Below are 20,278 nucleotides of genomic sequence, written 5' to 3' on the forward strand. Positions count from 1 at the left end.
AAAAAGCAACAAAACCTACAAACATGGATGCCTAATAACAAACTTCTTCATTCATATGTGAGTTGGAGAAACAATTTTTAGTCTCAGCACCTGATTTTCCTCCAGAGCATAATGTTAGCTGTGAGGACGCACCTCTCAAACTCCTCAGGTTTGTTAGCATTTGGGCATCCAGCGTTCAGATTTAGGCACCTACCTTAATCAGCTTGGAAACCTCTCGTTAGTTTATGTTGCCACTTCAGTTTCTTCTTTCTTAGTAAATGCTGCTTTTCAGGACTGAATGAAAAGTGACTACAATGTTACCCTATTTTTTGTTCTAGCCACACACACGCACACACACAAAAACAAACAAACAAAAAAAACAGCACATGTCTTTGTGTGTCTGTACAATGAGTTATTCCTTTTGAGTGTTATGCTTGTGTCATACCATCATTTTTTCAGTTGTTTGGCTTTATCTCACTGACAGGATGTTCTTTTTCCCCACTCAAATCCATTGTTTATCATCCAAATATATATGAATGAAGATATATAAATATATATATATATATAGTGGAGTTGCAAGCAGGGCTAGTTATTTGTATTTTTTAGGCTTAAAGTATACCGTCCGGTGCTGACAAGTACCTAGCACCTCTTCTGGACTTCTTGCACAACTTCGGTTAGTTTTTGTAAATTTTAAAAACAAATATAGAGAGACCTATGTGTTTGAAATATAAATGATATATATGGATTAGCATGTACCTGTATATTATTAAACATGCAATGAACTGACTGGTAAGTGAAGTCTAATCTTATGGCTAGCAATGTAATTTATTCAGACTGTATTTTTGTACAGAGCAGTGCACACTAACCTATTGCCTCTGTGTCCTCTATAATGCCTAAAACTGTGCCTAGAAATTTAATTTGTCTTTAAGGGAAAAAAAAAAAAGGACAACTAAATGCTTCATGTTGTTGATGATGGTATTGACTTATTTTTTTTTTTCTGATGTTGTTCTTTATTTATTTTTGGGAAGTGTATGGTATGTTTATTAAATGAATCCATCAAAATATGGTTCGTTTTAAATGGTTATTGTTAACAGGGAAATACACATTTATTTTTGTTATCAGAACTTTTAAGTTTGCAGTTTTAATATCATTTCTGCATTTCACACTTTTTGTAGCTTATATGAAGTTATATGTGAAAAAAGTAACTGAAATAATAAAAAAAAAGGTTACACTAATCAAACGTGCCTGTTTTGTTCTAAGTGCAATACTTGTGCAGCTGAGGCTCACCTAAATTTTCTGTTGGACTCCCGATTGGTCCTACTAAGGGATCTTGTCAAAATCTGTAGGGAGGGAGATGTCAGATCTTGCTTGTGTCACCCCTCTACCTTCACAGGCTGTAGAATAGTACAGGGAAAGCATCAGTGTGTCCCAGAGCCCAATAATGCCTCTATAAATGCAATTATTGTAACATCAGGATAAAAACAAGTTGTTTTTAATGTGATAAATAATAAGACAATGTGTTGAAGTTAGAATCTATACTCAGCACCTTGTTCCAGTGGGGAAATTTATTACTTACGAGTCTGCTTTTCACATTTCCAGTAACGATTATAATTTTTTTTCTGTTTTGATTCCAAAGGTTCACACTGAAAAAATAGATGCTGGTTTTGAACCATTGCAGAGATGGAAAAAGTGTGTTTATGTACTAAATATATGCCATGGTGTTATTTCTGCTGTTCAGAAAAATACTGTCATCTTTGCATCGCTGGATTCTGGTCACGTAAGTGGGCAGCAGTGGCGAGAAGGAGCAGTCAGCAGAAAGCAATAGGAAAACTGGAGACAAAAGTCTGTGGCTTTGGTATGACTGAGTACCTGCAGGAGGGTGGGGAGCACAAAGTGGAAATCAAGTAATGGCAAAGGAATTCAGAGCAGGGAGGGAGTGGGATGGGTGACAAGGGGTGGAGGGTGGGGGTTGTTTGAAGGTTTGTTTCCTTCTGAAATGCAAGTACAATAAGGGAGGAAGTTGACAGGGAACATGAGTGTGCAGATACTGGAGAGTGAGAGCAGACCAGAGGTGAAGGTGTCTTTCTTAAAATTAGCATTAAATGATCATTTTAGTGAGTGTGGCTTTAAGGAAACGTTTTTTCAATGGTTTAACCAGTGCTTGGAGCCCAAACTCAAGGTTATCTATGTGCCTACGTGTTGATGAAAGATCAGAGAGGCACACTGGTTTACCAGGGCAAGAAATGAAGTCCAAGGTGACAGTGCCAACGCTGTGTCTCTGAATGCACTTAATGATAGGGTTACTGAACTGGTGTGCCTTTGATTTACTAAAGTTGTCCCAGCTGACTTGGCAGTCTTAACCTGTGTCTCGCTGTATGTTTGGTATCTGACGTAAAAGTAGACCTGTGCTGTGCCACCTGAACCAGATAAGGTGTGGCTGGATGTATGGCATGCTACGCACAAAAGAAAATTTGTGAAGAATGGTGTACAAGCCCAAGTTCATTCCTACCAAAATGCAACTTGAACATGAGTAAACGATGCTGAAAACTCTAGTGTACAAACTGAGGCAAAGGCAGTGGAAATGATGAAAATGCCCAGTAGATGTTGCTCAGTGGGTGTTGCTACACTCAAATAACGTATTCTTGATTTATGGATTTAAATAAACGTAAAACTCTTTGGAACACTGCAAAAATCTTATTTTAAGTTGTTGGTTTTGGTGTTTGCCTATGGGTTGTATGCCTTATTTATTTTTGTGCCTCTAAGGGGTACTTCCCAAGGAGATGTTTGTGTGTTGAAAGTGTGGGAGTGATGGGATTTTGGAGATATAAAAGATTGTTCTACTGTCTTAATGACTTCCTGGCACTCTTGATGAAAAGTACTTGTAACTTTTCAAACACAGTAGCTTCAAAGAGGGCTTTGAATCATTCAAGAATCCAAAAAAAGCCTGGTGTGTGTATGGAATCTGATATGACAAGCATTACATCCTACAGGAGAGCTAAGTTTCACGATTTTCTATTGTACAGTTAATACTTTCACCATGATGCATTTACCTTGATGGAAGCAGTGTATCCTGTGACAGATGAAGGATGATTTTGCATTTCAAGAGTGGGTTGATTCCTGACTGCGCTGCTCATGCAGATGCTGCATGATTCCCCCACAGCCTGCCCCAGAGAGAGCCTAAACATTCAGCACGTTTCAGTTGAAGATGCTGCAGAGTGATATGGCTGAAACACATTACGTATGAATATTGGGACAGACAGAAAAACTGTTTTGTGTGTGTGAGCGTGGTTATGGTAGTGGTACCTACCGTATGTGCTACGTCACACTGAAGAGGCTGTATAACAGGGCAGCACCCAGTTCACGTTGTACTCTGAATGAGGGCTAATCCTTTTTTGCACGAAAGGGAGAGAGGGAGTCCACTATCCCACTTTAGGATGAGAGAAACCCTGGAGAAGGAAATGCCCTTCCTATCTGTAGAAGAAACAGACCCAGAGCTAAGTTTCAAGGGTGAAAAATGTGACAAGGCTCCCAAAAGATCTGCTCAATTACTGCAGGCTCCCTGAGAGGTGTCAGCCAGCATAGCATGTTTGGAGGTGCTTTTAGTTACCATGGTATTTCTGAGCACCGCTATGCTGTGCTGTGGCAATGAGGGACGTGGTCAGTGGGCGTTGTGGTGATGTGTTGATGGTTGGACTAGGTGATCTTAGTGGACTTTTCCAAGCTTTACAATCCTATGGTAACTAAAACCCTGTCCTGAAGGGAGTAAAATGAAATTTAATCTGTGCGGGGCACACTGGGATTTGGGGTGGTCCTTAGTCATGCCACAATTCAGTATTAGATGCCAAAGTGGCTTCATCTCTTGGTGAATATGAAACTCTGTAACTAAAATATAACAATGCAGCAGGGTACAAAAGAATTTCTGTGGTAGCACAGAAGCCTTGGTATATAACAGCGATGAGTGGATTCGTAAATGCTTTCCTAAATAAGAAGAATATTTTCTGAGTGACTCAGAGCTTCTGTGGCTCTAAATACTCACCTTCAGCTACAAGTTTCTGTTATAAGACCTATCTTGGGAGATGAAACCAATCATTATCTTAATTTCTTTAATTGAGAAAAAGCGATGTTTGGCTTTTTACTAGGATTTTTACAATATTAGCTTTATTTAAAGTACTTAAATGTATTCAGGTTGTAAAGCTTTAACTTTTTTGAATAATTTCTTCTGAGCCACTTGGAAGGTAAGAGAATAGGAAAGCAATGATGAACGTTACACTTAGCTTGGAATAATAAGACTGGGGGTGATTTTTTCAGCAGAAAGCTCAGAAATGAAAATGTGTGAGAAAAAATGAAATGAAGAGCAACTGAAAAATATGCTCCTTATTTCCTACTCAGACTTTTTTTTAATTATCCATTCCCATTTATTCTCTTTAATCTACAAGAAAAGAAACATTTATTTCAGGATCTGTTGGTTAACATCTTTTGAAATAAGAAGTATGCCTGCTGTAAAGATGTATAAAACTGGTTAAACTAGTATCAAGAATTTCTAATGGAAATGTTTAGAATCCCTAATTTCCAAGGCCTAATTGGAAACAACTAACAGGATTGCATCAATAAAATTTGCTTGAGGGGAAGCTAAAGGGGATTCGTGTAATGAATTAAGTCCTATCTGGAGAAAATTATTTTCACTGTGAAACATTTGAGAAGCTTTGCAGCTGTTGGATTAAAAGAAAAACTACTTAATAATTCTGATTTTTTTAACATGTTTTTACACAAAAGATCATGCAGGCTGTTTTAGAGTAATTTAGCAGAGGAGCAGGCAAAGCTGTTCTGAGATGCTTAAGTGTGAACAGATTGAGCTCCATTTGTTTGAAAATACCTGACTGAAGTCCTATGCCACTGTAACTTTACCAAACACCTTGTAATTCTCACACACTTCTTTTTATGGCTGCTTTTAAAGCCGTGAGTGTGACAACATGGTGGCTTAGGCCTCAGGTTTAAAAATGGCCTATTCTCTTGGGAACTGTGCAAATTGAGACTGCCCTCAGCTCAAGTCTTTATCTTGGAAAGGTGCCCTCTATTAATTTGGTTTGATGCTATTTGCAGCTTGCAATTCTTGATTCTATTGACGAAAGCTAACCCCTTCAAGATTTTGACTGCTCTGTGGCTATACAAAAGATGGCTTTTTCAGCAGATATGGGAATAGCGCCTGGGCAGAATTCTCCCTCTCTACAGGCAGTTGCACTCAAATATGTGTGTTTGTGGGCTCTCTGTGTCAGGGAGGTGTTTAGTCCACCACTGCTGCTACCACAGGACTTTGTCCAACTGTTCTCACACTGTCAAAAGAGCTAGCAAGTAATCAATTTCTGATTTTTCCCTATGATGCTTCTATCCAGATTTATGTGCATGAAATGTGAGTGGGTAAAGGTGTAACCAACCATCTTGGTGGCAGCTGAGCAAGTCTCAACGTCTTTACAAAAATGTTGAAATTGGTGAGTGGGCAGCGCTTTGGTGTGCGCGTGTGTGCAAATGTGTATCATTCAGCAGTATGCAGAGGTCATTCTAGGATGCTGTTCACACTATTAGAACTAACAGCAGAGAAACTAGATGATCATCTTAGAAACAAGAACACAGGAAAAAATTAGGAACTTACAAAAAAAAAAAAAAAAGAGTAAAATGAAGCATGAAAGATTATTTGTCCATAGAGTACACATCTTTTCCCAAATTTTTCTTTTAATCTGGAAGTTTCCTTGCTCGCGATGAAAAATTAAAAACTTGTGCTGCTTTGCAAGCCTTATTTTCTGGGAGACTTGAATAGCTACAGGTTAATTATTTGCATACAATGGAGTTCTTCAAACTTCTGATTCAATTTTGCCAGTTTCTAGCAGATGAAGCTCCTGAGAATAGCTGCATTAATTCTTTTAAAGGTCTCATTTTTATTATTCCAGCAAAAGTTTGCAAAAAAAGTCAGATCAGCAGCCTCTGCTTCCCTATGTAGTCATGGATCTGCGGAATTCAAAGCACGGTTTCTAGAAGCTGCTAATTGCCCATCAATCATCTGGCACACAAGCAGCTCACACATTTTTGCTATCGACCTAGCAGATTAATAGTATAACCCAAACAAAGGAACAAAGCCTAAACTGTTCAGCTGGGGAGGGTTACGTGTGGTCTTTTCAGGCCAAGATTAACAGAGAAACAGAAAAATAGTGTTCTTTGTAAAACTAAAGCTGCAGTGACCTTAACTCTAGCAAATAGACTGAATGAGTTCAGCACTATTTGCCAGAAAAACCTGAAACAGCAAGTGCTTTAAAAATAACACACAAAAAAAAACAAACAACAAAAAAGAAAACAAACAAACAAAAGTGCACTTACAGTGAAAAATCTTACCAAGCAAATACTGTGAAATTAAAATTAATTTGTTCTAGCTTTTAGCAGTCGGCAGTATGGCTAACGTAATTCACAGAACACTGTTAGAGACTGCTGGCAATCCAATGCTGAATGTGTTTTTGTATTTTTGTAAGTCTATTCTCAATACAGCACAGTTTAAAAAGAAGTGTTTAAATTTTCTTCTGACATCTTTGGGTCTTGTATTCTTGGATTGAGAGCTATCAGAACAAGGATAGGGTAGGTCCTGAAGTCAGTATTTCTGTAGTTACTTGTGTGTTCATCATAGCTGAGAATTCCAATCCAGATTAGGACTCTGGTATGTTAGCACTGAGCCAGCAGCAAAACAGAGCCCCTTGAAATTTTCATTCTCTCTGTAGAATGTAGTTTCCAGTAAAGGCTTCATAATTAATACTGCAATGAGATATGCTCTCTAAATAGAACACTATTGGATGAAGAATAAAGGATGATTTGTGTCTGGATTGATGCTCCAAGGAGTACTTTAGCAACCTGTATAGACATTTATTTGATATTAATTAGTTAAAATCCAAAGAGAAAATTGCTTGCAGACCAAAGGAAAAAAAATACATTCATATATAAAATGGGCATCTTATCTTCCTCAATTTTTTTTAGACAGGTTTTCTTCCAAGGATATGATATGCTTCTTTCTTTTACTTCCCTCTGGCTTCTTGTTTCTAGTTACCATAGCCATGTCCACAACTTCATTATTGTAATACAATATTTTGTATCAAGGACTGTGTGATAATTTGAGCCTCTGACATGACCCATGACAAAATATGAGTATGGGGAGTGTTCTTTTTCAAATTAGGTCATTTCAGCAATGAGGCAGCAGGAATAAATAACTTGTACCAGCTTCAGTGCTGCAGTCAATGTCATCAAAACCTGTTTCTGTACTGCAAGCACTTACTGAAAAGAGCACTTTGCTGCTGCTGCCACTCCCAAATAATATCTGTTCTTAAGGTCAGTCTTGGAAAATGTCAAAAGGCACAAATCAGGGAGCCTGAATCAAGAATGAGTTATTCTGATATAGTTTGACTTCTTAACAGGTCCAGGAGGCTTCCCCAATATTTTCTGCAGCAATTAAATTCTATTTAAGCAGCATCTCTTGTCTCTGCAGGTGCTTCCAGCAGCTTTGGCTCAACCTTTCTTGTTTGTCCTTTTTTTTCCAGTACATAATGTTATGATCAACTCAAATCCTCATTTGCTTCCAAAACATCAATTCCCTTCAAGCAGTGGTCATATGTTCAGGGGAGGCTTTATTGCTCTCTACAACTACCTGATAAGAGCTCGTAGTGAGGTGGGTGTGTCCTCCTGTGTAACCAGCAATGGAATGAGAGGTAACGGACTCATGTTGTGCCAGGAGAGGTTTGGGTTTGGTATTAGGAAACATTTATTCTCAGAAAGAGCAGTGGCACAGGCTGCCCAGGGAGGTGGTGGAGTCACCATTCCTTGAGGTGTTCAAGAGTCGTGATGTGGCACTGAGGGACATGGGCAGTGGGCATGGTGTGATGGACTGCTGGTTGGACTAGATGGTCTTAAAGGTCTTTTCCAACACTAATGATTCTATGATTCTATGGTTCTATAATTTTAGCACCCATGCCACTTTGGATTTGAGATGTCACAGCAACTCTAATCTCAGCACAAAACCCACAGCCATCAGATTTCAGCAGGGCTCCTACTTAAAACACGTAAAGGCATCAAGTCAGCATGAAACCAGATCTTCCATGTTGCAAAGATTTGAGCTTAGTCACATTCAAGTGGAAGTGGGGTACAGAGCAGCAGCTGAGTAAGAAGTCTGGTGTTTTGCATGTGGTTCCTTCAAGAGAACTCTCATCACCTCAAGGAAGGGAGAGTGGAGAGTTTGCAAGATGTCTATAAAAAAATTCAGCTTGTGGAAGGAATGGATGTGTGGACCACATGTTTGTTCATAACTGTCTTAACTAATCAGTCTGCAGGCTACAGCACACCTTGTGAAAGTTTCAAATGCTTCATATGGAAAACTATAATTTTCTTTACTAATATCCACAGGAGAGAGGATGAATATGTGAGAGCTAGTTTATCTTTCAAAATAAATAATTCTCATGTCTAGATGTTGGTCTGTTAAGATAGCCATCCTGAATGTTTACTTTTGAAATTTAAATATAATTTAAACAACTTATGTGGGTCGTGTAATGCTGACATTTTCATTCTTTGATTGAAACAGCACATAATTCTTAAAAAGAGATTTCTGAAATGAACTAAGATTGGATTCAAGCTATGTTTTCTATTAATATTATGTAATATTCATTTGTAAATTCCCATTGCTACAGATATTCAATTCAGTAAACTCATTTATTGGCCTATAAACTGCTAATGAGTTTTAAGGCATTCACCTTCATATGCCCTTTCCCATCCCTCTTTAGTGAAGACTGCAGATAGCACTACTTTATCTTGTAGTCATAAAAGCACAAGGAATTTTCAACCTGGAATCAAAGCCAGGAATGGCAGTCAAAGAAACTTAAGTAAGGGCATGTAGTAAAGACAGGTAGAAGAATATTTCAGACCTTAGAAAATCAATTGAAAAGTAATGAACATTGATGTACATATAAAACTTGCAGAAAGTCTCATTTATTCATTGCAAGCTTCAATAAAGGACATCCCATTTGTCTGCTACAGAGTTGGAGCAGGACAGATTACACTACATACTGAATATTTTCTTTGGTGTCTTATTGATCTGAAGAGGAAATACAGGTTGTACTGTAGAGTATGAGCTGGATTGAAAGCCACTAAAGTCGGTGGGAAGATTTCTTTTGACTTTGTGGGTTTTAGAGCAGCTTCCATCTGTGAAGCATAGGTTCCATGGTCAATGTAAATTGATTACAATCCTGGGCCAAAGGAAAGAATATTATTTTCCTGCTCCAAATGATCTGTGGCTACTTCTTAGCATTTTCTTTCGTGAACTTTGTTGCGGGGAAGAAAACTATCTGTAACAAATCATCTGAAATAAGAAGATTGACATTCTTGCATGCAACCTCCATCCTTGACATCTGTAGGGCAAGCAACTCTCAAGCTACTGTAAGCTAAAGTGCTGATCTGAATTGAACCCAGTGTATTTTGCTTTGAAGTAGCAGTGTTCAGTTGAAACAAACAAACAAACAAGCAAACAAAAACAGCCATGCTCCTCAGGAAACCAAGCACCAAATGCCAGGAAGGAGATATGAAACATCAGAAGGGATATCCTTTGTCCTTACAGCAAAGTCAAGTTGAGCATCTCCACCAAATAATATTTTCCTCTTCTCAGTCTCGTGAGGTGTTTGAAGAATATAACTGTAATTGTAAAACTGGAAAAAAAGAAATGATGGAGAATAGGCACCATCCATTTCAAAATATACACAATAACAAATGAATGCTGGCAATGAAGATAAGCATTTATAGTATGTGTGCTGTATATCTTTTGGTTCCATTGACAATTTGAAGTAGATTTTTTTTTTTTTTTTAAAGGGAAAATACAAAGTAGATAATGCTTGGAGTGCTAATAAACTTTCCTTCCAGTGCCTCTTGCACTATCTCAAATCAAAATTGCAAATTCTTCTTTGCAATACATGCAGAAGGACCATGGGGCAGCTCTTCCTCTTTCTCCTTTTTTCTTTTTATTTCAAGATACCATAGATTTGTATGCTAGAGTAGCGGGATTGTATTTGCAGGAATACAAAAAATGGCACTGGAGCTAGGTCCTATATAGTACAATTTGTTCTGAAATATCTGAAAGATATGAAAGATGTAATATGTTGTGTGCTAGTGACAAATCTCAATATATCAATATTTCACAAAGACTTTTTGTTCTCTGATTTTGACAGCTGCAATTTGCCTTTAGTTACTCGTGATGGAACAGTAGAATATGTTAATTAAAGGTATCTATATGTATACTTTAAAAAAAAAAACACCCTCAAACGAGCATTCAAAATAGCTCACTATGCTATTTAGTCCTTGCTGAGAACTGATGAGTCCTGCCGAGCTTTGTTTCAATTTTCATCTCTCAGACATGATGCATAATTTAAGAAACACGCTCTTCTTGGAGGAAGTGTAATCTAAAAGGTGGTTGATGAACGTGTGGCTACTAGTACTTCTTATCCTGTCTAGCTCAGTAGTAGCCAGAAATGTGCTTCTAGGAAAAACAGAATTCTAAATGGGATTGTAATGTTTGCTTAATGCCATGGAGAGACCAAAGGAAGGTTTGGACTATTGTGGAGAAAAGGATGCTTTTGGCAAGTCAAATAATTAGATTTAGGGACTAGTTTTGAGAGGGACTGTGGGTGGTTTCTGGTAAAGCTTTTCAAAGGACAATATTCTCTATTCCAGTATTGTTACTGTTTCTCTTGACAGGACTTCTAAGAAATCAGAAATGTGATCAGATATATACAAAGGGGTACATTTTATTAATTTCCTTCTAAACAGAAACCCTCTAGCTCTGTTGGCTTGTACCTTTCTTCCAGCACACTGCCATCAGTTGTGATGATGTAAAGCTGAGCTATTGGTGTATAAAATGCTGGACGACGCCTTCAGGTTCAAATATAAGTACTTGCAAACAGAATAAAAACAATCACTGTAATTGCCAAGTGCAACAACTACTTTAGTCTGGCCCTAAATTTACTTTTTCATTACTGTCCCTCACCAGTTTCAAAGTGTAGAGATCCTTTTACACTAAGTATCAGGAAAGTCATTGTTAAACAGTTTTTGAGCATTTTATCATGTCATAAATCTCATCTTTGCAAGTGTGCCTACTTTTAAAATTTCCCAAAAGTACAGCACCCAACAGATTATTGTGTTTCAAATCTTGAAACAAGCCAAATCTTACTTCTGTTTGAGATATAGTTTATTTTAAATTCCGGAGTGGAAGTAATCTACTATGGTTTAGCTACTTTCTGGTTATAGATTCAATAGTTACACTCAAGAAGTGGGCAAGATTATATTTGTCACCAGATATTGTGAGTATCTATAGCAAAATCGAACACCAAGATGATTGTTGGGGTGGCTACTTGGTCTTTAGAACAAAATCACACTCTCCCCAAAACTTGTGTGGAGATTTTTTTCTCAGTATAGAGCAGTCACAACTCCTTGACAATGGGGACACTTGATTGCAATCCATACAGTCACATGCTGGAAATGGGATTAAATAGGCTGGGTAAAACATTAATTTCCAGGAATTCGCTACTTCATTACCATTGCAAACCACTGCAAGATCATCAAGTATGACGAAGAATAAGAAAAAAGTTGTCTTCTGCATTTTACATTCAGCAGCAGCACAGTGCATTTATCTACAGTAAATTGCTTGTGCATCTGCTTTCTTCCCAAGGCTTCAATGCATACTAATTATTTTCTCATGTATATTAACTAGGATTTTATAGCTTTTGCTGCTTTGTGCACCATTTCATATCTTTATCCCATAGCTCTTCTGCTATCTTGCTTGCTTAGAGCTGAAAATATTTTTACAGAAGTCTGGAGCAAATTCCTATTTGTACACGGGCAGAATCTTATATAAGTTTAATGCTGAACAGTACAGCAAACAAAGTCTTTAGACTAGTCTTAAATTTATACCTCTAAGATCATCCAGTACAAATGTCCACCTATCACCAGTATTTCCCACTAGACCATGTCCCTCAGTACATCTGAATATTTCTTGAACACCTCCAGGATCAGTGACTCCACGACATCCCTGGTCAGCCTGTTCCAACACCTCACCACTCTTGGAGAAGAAGTACTTCCTGACATCCAACCTGAATCTTTCCTGGCAGTCTTATTGTTAGTTACATGTGAGAAGAAGCCAACTCCCACCTCCCCGTAACCTCCCTTCAGGTAGTTTTAGAGAATGATAAGGTCACTCCTGAGCACCCTTTTCTCCAGTCTAGGCAATCTCAGTGCCCTCAGCCACTCCCCATAAGACTTGTGCCCCAGACCCCTCACAGCTTCACTGCCCTTTTCTGGACATGCTCCAGGGCCTCAAATTGTTTCTTGTAGTGAGGGGCCCAAGACCGAACACAGTACTCAAGGTGTGGCCTCACTTGGGCTGAGTACAGAGAGATGCTCACTTCCCTGCTCCTTTTGGCAACACTGTTTCTGATACAAGCCAGGATGCCATTGGCCTTCATCCACCTGGGCACACTGCTGGCTCATGTATAACCAAGCATGAACCGGTGCTCCCAGGCCCGCTCCTTCCATACAGTGTTCCACTCCCCATTTCATCACCCCTGAAAGTATCCTTTTCTATATTACTTCTTGGTCTAAATAAAATGTAATTCAGCATTGATATTAATGCTGCATCAGGTCATTACACCTTGCTCTGCTTCAGTAATTCACTCCATGGTCTACAGGTTGCCTTTATTAACAGGTCAGCCTGAGAAGTAAGCCTGCTGAAGGAGAACTGCAAATAGGATTCCCCATCCCCTCCTAACTGTTCTGACATATTACCTAATTTTCACAAGCCCATAAAACTTTTAGATGAGAAGTACCTACCCGTTTAACTTTGCAATACAGTCACGCCTTGCTGATTTAGAACTTTCTCCCCACACACATATAATTTAAACAGATGCAGTGTTTAATTTATTGTGGGAATCAGAGGGTGGGGGCAACGTATTCCAGGTAATGCACTCAAAAAATTTATCATTGCTAGTTAATAGCTGAAAGGTTATTGTATTAAATTTTAAAGAGTATTTTGCATTATCGTATGCAGTGGAAGTGAGCTGGCCTTATGCATGGTGCTAAACGTTCCTCTGGTTCGGTCCACTTCATCTTTTTGAAAGGTAGAATCAAAAAACACGAAAAAAACAAGTTTTGTTTTAAAATAGTTACACTCAGTACCTGTCACCTTTGATTGGTTGGTCGAATCAGCACATGATGTTTAAATTGGGGCTGAACTTTGGAAACTGACTTTATAAAACGTGATAGGCAGAGATTCCACATTTGAAGTATCATATGGCACTTCTTACACTTTGCTTATGCATTACTTTTATTCTCCACTGTCTAACACTCTACCATAGGACTTGTTACACACTGTCACCTACAACCATCTGCCACCAAATTACTTCTTCTAGGGTAATTTGAGAGAGTTGTGTTTTTTTCAGAAGTACGTACTGGAATTGCATCCCAGCATCTTTGCTTTACCTTTATAAAATTATGTCTACTTCCTAAAGTTCCAAGAAAAAAGGTTCCGAGACTATATGTGGAATTCTCAGGTCTCCTATGAAGTTCTTGTGGTATTCTGGGAGCATCTCTAAATCTTTTCATGTTAGAATCCCTCATTCTTACAATTTGTTGATAGTCCTTCATACTTAATGCAGTGAGGAACCAGTAATTAGAAGGTAAATACCACATCATCAGGTAGTAAACTGAAGAGGATATGATGATAATTCCAGTAGTAACTAATTCCTTGTAGTAACTACAAGGCTGGAGCTCCCTCAGCTTCTCTGGGCCCCCATTCCAGTATCTTGCCACTCATTTCCTTGTACCTAAACAGAATTTTCAGTGTTCCAACTTGTTACTGATGCTTCTCATCTTTCTCCTGTGCATCTTTAAGAAAACTGTGATTCTGCCTCCCATACCCCCTGCCATTAAATACCTGTAGACTGCAGGATTTCTCTTGACCTATCTTCTCTCTAGGCTGAGCAAATCCAGCTCTCTCAGATTGTCCTCATACGCCCAGTGCTCCAGCCTCTTGATTGTCCTGGTTGTCCTGCGCTGGTTGTTTCAGCATGTCATGACATTCTTGTTCTGGGGAGACTACAACTGCAGAGCACACCAAATACAGAGTAACAAGTGCTAAACAAAGGTGAAGGCTCACTCTCCTATTTGCGCTTCTCCTAACAAAGTTCTGAATGCTCTTGGCCTTCAGGGGCATGCTGTTAGCTCATGTTGAGTTTATCTAAAAACCTTTTTTAGCAGAACTGCTCCCCAGTCAGTTTGCTGACTATTTGCTAAGCCCTTGCAGTGAGCTGGACTTTCTCAGTGCAGGGCTTTGCATTTTTGTTGAAGTTCATTAGGTTTCATTCAGACAATTTCTGCAGCTACTGAGTTCCTTGCCTCCCAGTGAATTTCCTCTTTCTTCCAGTTTGATGTAATGTTCAAACTTGCTTTCTATCCTATCATCCAGGACATTAATAAAAACACTAAATAATATTGGTCCCAGTGTTGCTCCCTGAGGAGTGGCACTAGTCAGTAGAAACGAGCTGCACTTTGTGCTACTAACTCTGGTGATAAACCTTAGAGCCAGGATGTCCAGCCAATTATCAACACTATTGCTTTTCCAGTTTGTATCTCTCTAATTTGGCTATAAGACTGGAATGAGAAAACACAGAATCACAGAATCGCAGAATCACAGAAAGGGTTGGAAGGGACTTCAGGGATCATGGATCTCCAACCCACATGCAGGGCCACCAACCTCCACATTTAATATTAGACCAGGCTGCCCAGGCTGGCCTTGAACACCTCCAGGGCATCCACAACCTCTCTGGGCAGCCTGTGCCAGCACCTCACCACTCTCCGTGTAAAGAATCTCCCCTCCCTCAACTTAAAACCATTTCCCCTTGTCCTGCTGTTATCTACCCTTTCAAAGAGTTTGACTCCCCTCCTGTTTGTAGGCTCCCTTTAGGTACTGAAAGGCTGCAATAAGGTCACCCTGTAGCCTTCTTTTCTCCAGGCTGAACAAGCCCAGCTCCCTCAGCCTGTCTTCATAAGGGAGGTGCTCCAGTCCCTTGATCATCTTTGATGATCTCCTCCTTCCAGCTCTCCTCTGGAACCTCTCCAACAGCTCTCTGTCTTTCTTGTACTGGGGGTTCCAAGCCTGGACACAGTACTCCAGATGGGGCCTCACAAGAGCAGAGTAGAAGGGGACAATCACCTCCCTGTCCCTGCTGGCCACTCCTCTTCTGATGGAGCCCAGGATACCATTTGCTTTCTGAGCTGCAAGGGCACACTGCTGGCTCATGTTAAGCTTTTCATCCATCAGGACCCCCAAGTCCTTCTCCACAGGGCTGCTCTCAAGGTCCGCTCCTTCCAGTCTGTGTGGATGCCTGGGATTTCTCCAGCCCAAGTGCAAAACCTTGCACTTTGCCGTGTTGAACCTCATCAGGTTCACCTGGGCCCACCCGGGCTCAAGCCTGTTGAGGTCCCTCTGAATGGCATCCCTTCCTTCCACCTTGTCAACTGCACCACTCAGCTTGGTGTCATCAGCAAACTTGCTGAGGGTGCATTCGATTCTGTCATCAATGTCATTGATAAAGATGTTAAAGAGCACCAGTCCCAAGACAGATCCCTGGGGGACACTGCTCGTTATCAGCCTCCACCTGGACGGAGAGCCATTTATGACCACCCTCTGTCTGCGGCCTTTCAACCAATTTCTTATCCATCGAGTGGTCCATCAAAACCACATCTCTCCAATTTGGAGATAAGGATGTGGTGGGGGACCACATCAAAGGCCTTGCTCAAGTCCAGATAAATGACATCAGTTGCCATCACTCCATTGTAGAAGGCCACCAGATTGGTTAAGCATGACCTTCCCCTGGTGAAGCCATGCTGGCTGTCTCAGATCACACGCTCATTCCTCATGTGACCAAGCATATCATCCAGGATGATCTGTTCCATGATCTTCCCAGGCACAGAGGTGATCTCACTGGCCTGTAGTTCCCCAGGTCCTCCTTGCTCCCTTTCTTGTAAATGGGAGTGACGTGACCCTTCCTCCAGTCATCCGGGACCTCACAACAGCGATGACTTTTCAAATATGATGGAGTGTGGCTCAGCAACCACGTCAGCCAGTTCCTTCAGAACCCTGGGATGCACGCCATCTGGCCCCATAGACTTATACACATTCAGTCTCAAAGACCTTGCAAAAGACAAGAAAAAGCAACACCTACAGCTCTCCCCTCATCCATGTTACCAGTCATCACAATTAGTAGATGTCTGGTGAAAGGCAATGAGGTTACTCAGGAATTATTTGCTCTTGATAACTCAACTATCTTCTTGATCTTGATGTTCTTGGAAATAAATAATAAATTGAAACTACAGCTTAACTTTAGTTGACATCGTCTAAATAGCTCTGAAGAACTAGTACTGAAGTGACCCAATCTCACTGAATACCAATGGAGCAAATCTACTGAACTATTATAGAGGAGAACCATACCTTGCTTCAGCATTATTGATACTTACTCAGCTGGTGTTTTAAAAAAAGGCTCTGCGTGATATGTTATAGTGGTAGGAATCACACACCAAAGATGCTGCTGAAGGCTTCGGCAACAACACCAGTATAAATAAGTTAAAATTGTTATTTGCAGGCACTGTCAGTCTATCAACTCATCTAAACTGTTTCCTTAGCTGAGATCTAATACCCTGAGTTCAAATTTTATTATATCTGTGTAGCTATTGAGCCTTCTGAAATGTAGAGGTTGCAAATAATTTCATTTAGAACTTCAATCCATTCTTACTCTTAACTGCTTTCCTAGGATGCTATATTTAAATTCATATTCAGGAACCTCCTGTTCCTTGTATGAATGTTTCTTTTAATTAAATAGGATAAGTGCTTGCTGCTGTGAGTGAAATTCTGAACCAAACAGAAATTGGATACTGTTATCTCTATGTGAATGTCTTTTGAGATAATTCCTGTTTGCACTGCCTCATTAAAGTTGTCTAGCACATATTTAGCTCTTAAAAAAAGAAAAAAGAAAAAAAGAAAGAAAAGAAAAACACCATATAAGTATTCCACTTGAACCAATTTGCTTGGTAGGATTTGTTCACCTTGCTTATAATTGTCTCTACTTTTAAAATGTCAGTGTTATAAGGTTAACAAGTCCCATTTTCTGCAGCATGTATATTTGAAGGAGTCTGAGCTGAAGGAAAAAAACCATCTTTTTCCTTTAACTTGCTAAGGTGGTACAGACTGCTGTCAGTTTCACCTTATCAAGTTCTAAGAACAGCTTATTAAGTCCTTAGTTTTCACCCTCCACTTTTACTCCTTCATAACATATTCTAAGGATTTCACTTGTGCTTAATCTATTTTAAGGCTGTTTCACAAGAATTCAGTAGGATTTATTTCTGTTTATTTAATTGTTGCCTAGCAAATAGAAGTGAAAAGACTCACTGCTCCTTCATAACAAAAGCTTGTGTAGTTATGGAGAAATTGTTTCCTTTCATTACTGGAAAGTAACTTTAAAAAAAAAAAGCTTTTTTCTTTTTTCCTAATGTATTTTTACTTTTACTCAGCAACTGTCTCCCTAAACATATCCAGATAGAAAATCTTTAATCTTCTGTGAAACCTCTGTTATCATAAAAAAGTGCCACGGTGAATGCAAATACTCATAGTAAGGAATTACTTCTAAATGAGTGGAAATGCAGGCATGTGGTGTCTGTCTTTCAAAGATTTGTTAACATAAGGCAGAGCCATTCTATTCTAGGTCACCCATCTATCCCAGAACCAAGTCAGCAATAGTAAAAAAACCCTTGAATCTCAAATGGCCGGACACTGACCTCAGCAAAACGAATGTGTCCACTGTGTGGTTTCTAGTAAACACAGATCAACACATCAAATAGTTGCTGCAGCCACAGATAGTATATCCTTGAGTTTTTCTTCCCTTCTTTAGCTGCACTGTGAACCCTTTCAGCAAAGATGGCAAGTTGGGAGTGTGAACCACACAATCTCCTCTTAGTTTCTTTGTCTTTTAGGCTATGTTGCATATGTGATTTTCTTCTCCTATAGGAAAGCTATTTGTGTGAATATGTATGTCTAAGGAACCAACAACAACAGAGCTACATTCCCTTACCTAGGACTGTTAATATGAGTAGATCCTTTTTGTAGGTATCCATTCCTGAAAAAGTTCAAATGACTTTTTCCTGAGTAATTCTAGATATAAAAGGTTAGGGGGGCAACTGAAGAGAACACATTTCTTAGAAAGTGATAGATGGTTTTCTCTGAAACTCTTCAAATAGTCTCAAATTGAATATCAAAAATAGCAAACATATCTCAGGACTAATCTCTGTGAAAACTCTGTCTTCTTGTAAAGTATTTTATAGAAGCAATGATATATAGAGAGATTATTGATAATTGAAGTGATAGGACAAGGGGGAATGGATGGCGGAAGGCATCCCTGGAGGCATTTAAGGCCAGGCTGGATGTGGTTCTGGGCAGCCTGGTCCAGTGGCTGGCGACCCTGCACATAGCAGATGGATTAAAACTGGATGAACTTGAGGTCCTTTTCAACCTTTTCAATGATTCTATGATCTCAAGGGAGGTGGGAGGCAAATGGATGAGGCCAGGCTCATCTTGATGGTGTGTAGCGATAGCACGAGGAGTAATGGCCTAAAACATAGGAACATAGAAAGTTCCATAGTAACATGCAGAAGAACTTCCTTATGGTAGGGGTGATGAAACACTGGAACAGGCTGCCCAGAGAGGTTTTGGAGTCTCCTCCTATGGAGAAATTCAAGACCTGTCTGGCTAGATGTGCGACCTCTTGTAGGGGCCTGAGGACTGGAAGAAAACAAATGTCACTCCAGTCTTCAGAAAGGGCAAGAAAGAGGACCTGGGTGACTACAGATTGATCAGCCTCACCTCCATCCTTTGATGGAAAAACTTAATTCTTGGCACTGCTTCTAGGCATATCAAGGATAAGAGGGTCATTAGGGACAGTCAACATGGCTTCACCAAGGGGAAGTCATGCTTGACCATCCTGGTGGCCTTTTATGAAGACGTAACCAGATGGATAGATGATGGTAAAGCAGTGGATGTGGTCTATCTTGATTTTAATAGAACATCTGACACCAAAGTATCCTTGCAGCTAAACTGAGGATGCATGGTCTGGACAATCGAGTAGTGAGGTGGACTGTGAACCAGCTGGAGGAAAGAAGCCAGAGAGCTGTGGTCCGTGGGACAGAGTGAGTCTAGTTGGAAGACTGTATCTAGTGGAGGAAAGGGACCTGGGGGTCCTGGTGGACAGCAGGGTGACCATGAGCCAGCACTGCAAGAAGACCAATGGCATCCTGGGGTATACAAGAAGGGACGTGGTTAGTAGGTCAAAAGAGGTTCTCCTCCCCCTCTACTCTGCCCTGATGAGACCGCATCTGGAGTATTGTGTCCAGTTCTGGGCCCCTCCATTCAAGAAGGACAGGAAACTGCTTGAGAGAGTCCAGCGCAGAGCCACAACATGATGAAGGGACTGGAGCATCTCCCTTATGAGGAAAGGCTGAGGGAGCTGTGTCTTTTAGCTTGGAGGAGACTGAGAGGTGGCCTCATTAACATTTATAAATATGCAAAGGGTGTGCATCAGGAGGATGGAGCCAGGCTCTTCTCAGTGACATCCAGTGATAGGACAAGGGGTAATGGGTGCATGCTGGAACACAGGATGTTCCACAAAAAAATGAGAAAAAATTGCTTCATGGTGAGGTAACAGAACACTGGAATGGGCTGCCCAGAGAGATTGTGGGGTCTCCTTCTCTGGAGACATTCAAAACCTGCTTAGACGTGTTCCTGTGTGACCTAATCAAGGCATTGCTGCTAAGGCAGGGGGATTGGACTAGACGATCTTTCAAGGTTCCTTCTAAACCCAGACATTTGGTGATTCTGTGATTCAGCAATTGGTATGGAGAACAGACAGCGGCTATTAAAATGAAGACATGGGAAAAAAATACTCTTTTTAGCCAGAATTCTGGCATTTAATTTTTTTAAATAAATAATACATTATTAAGCTCTCCTCTCCTCTCTTCTCCTCTCCTCTCCTCTCTTTTTTTTTGTGTGTGATTCTGTGATCTCCTCTCTCTTTTTTTCTGTGATTCTGTGATCTTCTCTTCTCTTTTCTCTCTTTTTTTTTCTGTGATTCTGTGATCTTCTCTCTTTTTTTTCTGTAATTTTGTGATCTTCTCTTTTCCTTTCTTTTCTTTTCTCTCT

The sequence above is a fragment of the Meleagris gallopavo genome, chromosome 1 (assembly GCF_000146605.3).
Source record: "Meleagris gallopavo isolate NT-WF06-2002-E0010 breed Aviagen turkey brand Nicholas breeding stock chromosome 1, Turkey_5.1, whole genome shotgun sequence".
NCBI classification, from domain to species: domain Eukaryota; kingdom Metazoa; phylum Chordata; class Aves; order Galliformes; family Phasianidae; genus Meleagris; species Meleagris gallopavo.